Source organism: Malania oleifera, chromosome 11, assembly GCF_029873635.1.
Source record: "Malania oleifera isolate guangnan ecotype guangnan chromosome 11, ASM2987363v1, whole genome shotgun sequence".
Taxonomy (NCBI): Eukaryota; Viridiplantae; Streptophyta; class Magnoliopsida; order Santalales; family Ximeniaceae; genus Malania; species Malania oleifera.
In genome coordinates, this window is record NC_080427.1 from 45,949,368 (window position 1) to 45,958,525 (window position 9,158).

The following is a 9,158-nucleotide window of genomic DNA, read 5'->3' on the forward strand; positions in this document are numbered from 1 at the left end:
CCTATACAGTAGCCTATTTGGACACAGCCCCCGCCATGAGTTTTAAAATAATATTAGATTTGACTTGGACATACCTAAGTTAATAATATGGAGCATCTATATTTAAATTATTTTACAAAAAAATAATAATTTCACTTTTAATTAAAATATCCTTTCATTTTTTAAAATATTTAAATTATATATTAAATAAGAAGTTAATAGTAAAGCCTATAAATTTTTTTTAGAGCACAAATTTAGAAATTATTGATTTGTTTACTAATGATAAAGGATTTTTTTTTTTTTTTACAGAATTGAAGTAAGTTCAAATATTTAATATGTTAGTTTAACTTAATTTAATTTTTTTAAATAAAAATACATATACTTTTATTCATTTTGAGTTCTGAAATGTTCTTCACTATTGTTTTCTTAAATAGGTTTTAAAAATGATATTAAATTTTAAGAGTTTTTTTTGGGCATACTATGGTTAAAAATTTTATAATAAAAAAATCATTCTTAATAATAATTAATGTCATTTTCAACCGTTTGAAAAGTTTCAAAGATGTGAGCCAACATATAACAAGTGGTATATTTTATAATTACAAAATATTATTTGGAAGAACTTGCGCGAGAGATATCGGGAATAAACAATTTTTACAATTCTATCATATGGGATCCATATGACGTCCTACCAATTCAATAATACCGCATTAGCATTTCAACCTACATAAAGAGAAATACTCATAAAGAACATTTTCATTGTATAAGACTAAGATATTGGAATTTACCTATTACATAACATTGAAAATTGGGCTCATACGGGTGAGACGTATATTTTATTATATCTGGGTCATACCTGACTTTACTGGGTATAGACATTAAGGCTATGTTTGGTTCATGAAATGTCTATTCTTAGAAATAGATTAGTTACAATATAAGATTTTAATAGATTATATAGAAAGATGTGTTGTTACTGTAATACAAAAATAACAATATGTAACTTTTTTGAATTCGAATAAATAAGAAATAACTATTCCTCATTATCACTATGGGAAGGTTTATTCATTTTTCATTATATTCCATTGTATTCCAAAAAAAAAAAAAAACAAGTATTCCATAAACCAAACGAAGCCCAACTAACATCTTTTAATTGTTATCTTTTCTAAATCTCACGTATAAAAATAATTTCTCATTAATATTATCCCAACACAAATGAGAGGTACAGTTCGACATGACTAGCAAAGGTGTTGTTCTATGTCTAAAGGTTTTTTCTTTTCTTTTCTTTTCTTTTTTCGCTAAGGCCTATCTTAGATTGAACTACTCAACTCCCAGCTTGGGGTACACAACATTGAGCTTCATCCACATAATAAAAGATAGTTCATCTCTCATTTTGTTGACATTTTTAGTCTTGTCTCGTTTTGATTATGACAAATACAAAGTATCTTACCAGTGCACTAAGCTTCTTGAATAAGTTCTTTCTTAGCATGCACTAATGGTAAAAACACAAGGAAGTCATACAATCCATAAAGTTCAAGTCTAAGATGACTATTAAAGAAGCAAAAGGAATGAAAACAACTTTTATTTCTTGTAATTGCATTCAATTCAGTTTGGTTTGTAATTTATTATGGTCTGTAATAAATGCATCATGCATGATAGGGTTATATGCTCAAGACCATAGATTGACCTTAGGGATCACCTTCGGTTGACCGACGTCAGATTTTTTGGGTTAACTCAAGGCCTTAGATCGACCCTAGGTCCCTACACATCACTTACACAAAATTTCCTCTATCTTACAAATCATAATTATGCAAATATGGGTAAAGTAGACTCAAAATTAGGACTTAAATAAATAATTGAAAGTCACTCGGTCGACCAAACATAGCTGGTTATATCCAGCTCAGTCGACCGAACTCAGGGGTCAACAGTTTGACCAAGGTTCAACCAACCAAACGGTTTTGAACGTATCTTCCATAGTTGACTAAACTGACTCGTGTCTGACACCCGACTGTTCAGCCGACCGAACCTCTAGTTCATTTATGATTAATTCGACCGAACCATATGAATAGCAGACCGAACTTAAAATATAGTCGACCGAACCTCGAACGCTTTCAAAATCGCCTTAATTCAATCGACTATATTTGTAGTTCAAAAATGTCTCGGTCAACCGAACTTCACAATCGAGTCGATCAAACTTAAAATATAGTTGACTGAAACTCTCAGGTTGCGATATTTTTTAACCGCGATAATTGTGGTTAATTAAAGGTAAATTGGATTAAGGGCTTATTAAACAATTTTAATAATTCCCTTTATATCATAAATAGTCATATTTTTATTGAAGGCTATATATATACCTTCATTTGTAAAAACCAATATGAGATTATTGCCTTAATTAACAAAATTTCTCTCTGAATCTCCTTGAGGTTTTTATTCCCAAACAAGCCTATATACTCCACCCATTCTTATTCCTTTGCTAAAACAAATTTGGTAAGAGTGTTTTGAGAGATCCTACATTGTTTCCACTAGCTTATACTCTCATATTGATTGTTGATTTTAGAGAGAGTTAAGCCCAAAGTTTTTCCCTAGTGATTTAATCAATATAATCTTTTTGGGGAAGACTTTTTAAGCTTGTAAGTCTTTGCATTTTTGTTGCAAGACTGTTGAGCTTGTCTTGTGTTTTTGAAGAAAATATTTTTGGACAAGCTTGCTTTTTCTAAATATCTCTTGTGCTTGAGTTTTCAGAAATTATTTTGAGATATTTGATTATACACTTGACATCTTTGAAACATTATTTGTTGTTGATATATTTATATAGATTGTTTCAAAGAAACTTTGCTAACACACTCTCACACTTTGATTGCATATTGACACAATATTGAGAGTAGATTTACATATCTTCATTGAAGTGCATTGGTTATTGCTTGTGCGTATCGGTACAAATATGTTTGTGTTAGAAGCATCTTTATTTGTACGCATATTTTTTTATTCATTGTTGTATTTCAGGCGTGGCCTAAGGAAGTGTTGATCTAACCCGTAAGCATCAAGTTGTAAAGGTTGGGGTCAGCCCTGTTAATTTGACCCGGTATTGTATCTGGTCCCGCTCCACCCGTTAAGTGAGCATTAATGGAATTCTCGGGCTTGTGAACTAGAGGCAGGGACGTAGGCAGTATTGGCCAAATCCCGATAACATATCATGTGTCTACTTTAATTTATAACATTTTATATTCCTACACATGTATGTTATATTTAATATATTGTGAATGTTGCGCATGATTTAATTTCTGCATATCATTATCTGCGCAATTGATATAAAATTAGAAAGATCCTAGGTTGTGTATTACAAATATCTAGTTAAACCTAGGAAAAAGTTTTTAAAATTCCAATTCACTCCCCTTTTGGGAATACACCAATTCAAACACATTTCGTATTCTTTATATCCCTTGCAAGATTCAAACTTGCTAAAGCTTGATATACATTGTTAACCCACAAACTAATAGTTTAAAATTTTAGGTAAAGTAGTAATCTAACATGACACTAGAGCCGTTTTCCAGGAGGTCATAGGTTATAGTCTTGTAGCTTGCATTTATTCTATGGTTTTTAAAAAATTTATTGTTTTCCTTATAGTTAGAGAGTTCATCATCAAAACCTATGTGACAAGGAGAGAGAGTTGAGAGGATCTTATACAAGCTTGAGACTGCCCACAGAGGCAATATGAGACTGGATACACACCAACATTCCCCCTTGAGACCATAGAGAGAAATGAGGCCAGGAGAGCCCATGGGGGGAAATGAGGCCAGGAGGAGTCCAACCCACAAAGGAGCCAAGCAGGCCAAGGCCCAACTCTGATACCAACTTAGAGCGCTCATTCTTAAAACCTAGGTGAGAAGGAGAGAGAGTTAAGAGGATCTTATACAGGCTTGAGACTGCCCATAGAGGCGATGTGGGATTGGACGCACACCAACACTTATAATAGGTGTTATTTATCGTGTGTTTATCTCTCCATTTGCTGTCAAACTACATATGCGAGAGAGTGTTAAAGTTTGATATACATTGTTGGTCAATAACTTAACAGTTTAAATTTTTAGGTAAAGTGGTAATCTAACAAAACTTGAGAACTCCACAATAGAAGTCTCAAGTATTAATCATTCCTCATCAAAAGTGTACCACACATATATGCACGATCCACTCACATGATAATACTCAGAGCATTACTTTGATTTAAAAACAAAACCATCTTAACCTAACTCACTAAAGGTATTATCCATTTGGTCCATTGACCTCAAGGCTTTCGTTTATAAAAAATACCTCACTTAGTTAGAATCTGAATCAGCGTTATAAGTCAAAGATCTTCGTATTATACAGTCAACATGACTAAATATTAATACACATACATGCTCTCTTAAAAGACAGTCTAAATATTAATATAACAGCCATAGTATGAGGGTTACAAACTTTTTTGAGAAAAAGAAAAAAAACGCTCTCCTATTTAATTAATGACATAGTTGGCATATAAATCACTATTATTAATTATTATTATTTTAAAGAGATGCAACCCACGGGGTAATTAGAAGGCCAGATCTTTTAGTGGCCAATGTCAAAATGAGTGGGCATATTAATGAGGGGTGTGGGAGCGTGCACCGCATAGGCTGTATTAATTATGATTGGTGGCAAAGAAGACCAAGCGTGGGGTGGGGAAAGCATGGTTGCCACTAAAAGGCAATATCATTATTCTAATTAAAACATCTATTTGAAGCAAATTGCCACTAAAAGGCAATATCATTACTCTTCTAATTAAAACACATATTTTATCAAATAATTAATCTCACTTTTACTTAACTTGCTTTTTTTCATCACTTGCCATTATAAGCCTTCTCGGGATTCGCATGCCACGAACATCTATGTCGAACGTAGAGTTGAGTGAGGGGTCTATACTAAGTTTTTTGTCTATCTATATTCAAAATGTTGTTGGAATATAATTCTCGAAAAGACAAGTATTAGTTTTGCAATTCATTTCAAAAAGGCGAGTGATAAGGCTCATAAACCGAACTCGATTCACTCGAAAATTTAGGCCCTAAACTTTAGAGACCAGAAAATTGTATAGAACAAGAGAAATATAAAAGCCTAAAGTTGAAATTTGAAAAACAAATTAAAATAAAATGTTTGGTTTTTAAATTGAAATTTGAATATGTTGAGAATTTTACTTGTGAGTTTGTCTCACATTCGAAAATTTGAATGGATGATGAGTGCTTATATACATGGTTGGGCCTAATACCCAATAGGTTTAAACTTTTGGGTCAAGTTGGTGTCACCCATGTGTATCAAGCCCACCCATAGGCTCATCTGGTGCTAACAAGTGATATCAGAGTCGACGGTTCGTAACTCTGGGTGAGCGATATTGTAAAAAGTCGAGACATGAAACTAATTATCTTGACGTGCTAACAGTTGGAAAACCAAGTGTATGACTGAGACCAATAAAGATCATCTAGACTGCAGATGGATCTGAATAGAGTCAAGTGTGAGAGGTAAGATTGGTTCAAGAGCACAAGAAATGCAATCAGACGCACGTAAGGCGCCAATGGTAAGGCCCACTTGAGCAACTGTTGGGGAATTAGGCTTACTCCAAGAAGGAAGTCGGTTTTCGTTCTAGGGGGAGCAGTTGGAACTCATGAGTGAATGGGAGATTATTGAGAATTTCACTAGTGAGTTTGTCCCATATTGGAAAATTTGAGTGGATGATGGGTGTTTATAAATATGGCTGGGCTTAAGACCCAATAAGCTTAAACTTTTGGGTCAAGTTGGTGTTCACTCATGTGTATCAAACCCACCCATAGGCTCCTCTGGTGCTAACAAAATACAATTTTGAAATTGAAATTTTAAAAATAAAAACTAAGTATCTTGTTAATCATTAACATCATCTTTGGTTTGCCAAATACAATGGGGTATGGAAGAATGAAATGAAATTCTAAATACACTCAAATCCAAATCTTAGGTTTGTAATTTGAACCCCCTAAATGCAATGTTAGCTTAATTAGGAAGACTATAGTAAGAATGGGAAAATATTTTCTTAATTTTTTAATGCGGAAAAAACAAAGTATACTTCAAGAATATGCACATGAAATTTATGATGAAAAGTGCCTCGAGTTAAAATTGATAATAAGAATTCCATGGACATGTATTCTCAAATCAAATCGTAAATCTTTTTTGCTTAATATTTACTTGATAATTTGATATGAGTTCTAAATATATTGCATACAAATGTATATTACATACTTTTTAAAAATGATTAAAACGTGTTATTAAATTTGTCCCATTAAACAAAAAACCTCAATTCGCACTCTTATAAAACACGAAATATCCAAAAATATCACGGCACGAATATAATCATAAAACGTAGAAAAACCAAATATTAATTATGAAACTATACGAAGGAGCCCACATTCTCAAATTCTCAAAACCTACGACTATGAAAAGCTACTAGATTCTATATAAGCTTAAATTTAAAACTTAAATCTTATGGCCATAAAATAGTCAAACCTAGCCCTAAAAACCTAAAACACAAAATTTCGAGGGCTTTAAATCGTAAATCTCTAAAGTTTTAGACCTTGAAATTTAATATGTTGACTTTAATTTAAAAATATGGGTGGAAAAACTTTTGTATTTCGGATTAGACATAATGTGTTGTTTATTTATTATTATATGTTATTTTATATTTTAATATTTTTATGTTGAATTTATTATTATATAATATTCAATAAGTTATTTAAAGAAAATGTTTTTAAATATTATTTATCCTTGATGAATGCATATTACTCTCAGCAATTATCACATAATTCATTTAAATATTATAATCATTCTTAGATAAAATCCAAGGGACTTTTATAAAAACAACAACAAAACCAAGCATTAAGTCCCACAAGGTAGGGTTAGTTATATGAATCATTTTCCGCAAATTTACGATTCATAATATAATCATAGTCATGATTTAGTACAAAACAAAATAAATGAAATAAAATTGATCAATCCACAAAATTCTCTACAATAAATATAATTGAGTTTGGTATTATCTAGGGAAAAAAAACAAAAAAATTATTTTGTACAACGAAACAAACTCTTTATTTTTTACCTTTCAACATTATCCTCAAAAAACTAAAAAATAAGTTGAAATTTTCATAATTATTTGAAAAACTAAAAATATTTTCCACAATTTTTGACAGTTGTGTTTTTCAAAAGTTAAAAAAATTATTTAGCAAATATCTTACACCCGGCATTTACGTATTGAGGGGAAAAAATCATAAAAATAGGGTCGAACTCTCCTTAAATCTTATTCAACATATTTTTGGCACAAACAGAAAAGAATTTAAGATGGTCCAATTAATTAATTTTTCTGGATAATAGAATCATTTAATTTGTTATTTACGTTAGTAATAAAATTTCACAGTTTTACATTGATTGAATAGGTATGTCTTGAATTAAGCCAATTTAGTTGTCCTCAAAATTAGTGCTAATTAAAAATAAATAAAAAACCATAGGCATAAAGGTTCTATGGTGTAGTGGTTAGCACTCTGGACTTTGAATCCAGCGACCTGGGTTCGACTCCCGGTAGGACCTTCTTTCTTCTATCCTTTTTAATTTTCTGAATTTTAATGCCTTAAAAGGCCCAGTAACTGCTTGAATACCCAAGCACAGCCCATAGAATAATTATTTTACATTTTTGCCCCTTCTTCAGTGAGGTTAGTTAATTGATTTTGAAAGAGCATTTGTTCAGCTGGTTTTACATGAGGCTATAATGGGTAGCAAGAAAGGATATAAGATTTTTCCTTCAGCAAGTTCGGAACTTGAAAAATATTAGGAAAAAATAAATTTTTTTTTTTACTTTTTTTGGTTATTAAAGAAAGTAAGAAGAAAAATATACCAATTTTTTTAGAAAAAAATTTTACTTTACATATCCTTAACATTTAATTTTTCTTAATTTTTAATTATACTAAAATAATTTTTTATTTTAAATGATTTTTGATATAGTCAAAAAGTATAATGAAAAATTAATTTCCTTCTTATTTTCCTTTTCTTTCCTTCCTCCAAACAAAGTCCTTAACCCTAACGGCCCTTGGTTTTATTTAAATAAAAACAATTCTTATCATCTCTCTCTCTCTCTCTCTCTCTCTCTCTCTCTCTCTCTCTCTCTCTCACACACACACACACACACACACACACATTTGCAGTGTTTGACTTGTAGTCCATAACCCAACTCATAATCACTTCATTATATTATGATTTTTTTCCTAATTTGCAAAATAAAATAGGATATAAAGTGAAATAGTTTCAATGTGTTAAAGTCATTCTCTTTTAAAAAATAATACCAACTTTCATTTGTAAATTATTATATTCATAAACAGTACCAATTTCGTTCCACCATCCAAACATAACTTTACTTACTTAATGATTAAATCTTTTACAAAGGAAAAAAAAAAAAAAAAAAGGACAAAAGACACTTATACATTCTTAAATTTATCAAAAAAATACAAACTTTCCTTCAAGTTCTTAAAATCTCCCTTGCATGTGACAAATGGTTAACACTGTTAAAAAAATTATTAGACAAATTTACCCCTTTGAAAATCGAGGGTCCATCTTTGTTCTTCATTTGTAGCTCCAACGTCCAAAGCCCATCCTCCCCTCTCCTCTACGCTCTCATTTCGCCAAATCGATCCACCCCTCTTCCTTATAGCTTGTTCAGTTTGCCACTCTTAACAACCCAAACCCCACTTTCCACATAATCTTTTATTAAAGAAATCTCCAAAGCCTTAATTGCCTTTAGGTTTTGTAGGAAGAGGTCGAGTGTTTACCTCCTTCCTTAAAACTTGGTGGGTTCGTTTTTCTAAGATGACATCAAAGCCGGTCCATGAATTGGTTGTGTTCAATGGTTGTAAAAGTAGCAAAGTATTAATGTTGATGCCCGATTCTATCCAAGGTATCAACATAGGGAAATGTGCATAGCAATTCCCAAATAAGAAAATAATGGGAAAGAAGAGACAAACAATCATAAACACAACACAAAGTCGTCACTTTATTTTTTTGAAAGATAAGGAAAATAAAGAAAACCTAAATTTATTAAAATTAAAGATTGAGTTTGAGAGTACATTTGTGTGCTGGAAAGGAGAAAGCTTAACCATTTTTGCTATGGTTAACCA

At 31.4% G+C, this 9,158-nt stretch overlaps 1 non-coding gene across 1 annotated transcript; it reads left to right on the plus strand.

Annotated features, from left to right (window-relative positions):
* Positions 1 to 7,509: 7,509 nt before the first annotated feature.
* Positions 7,510 to 7,581, plus strand: TRNAQ-UUG (transfer RNA glutamine (anticodon UUG)). The gene has a single exon. It is a non-coding gene; the product is annotated as a tRNA-Gln (tRNA).
* Positions 7,582 to 9,158: the final 1,577 nt, after the last annotated feature.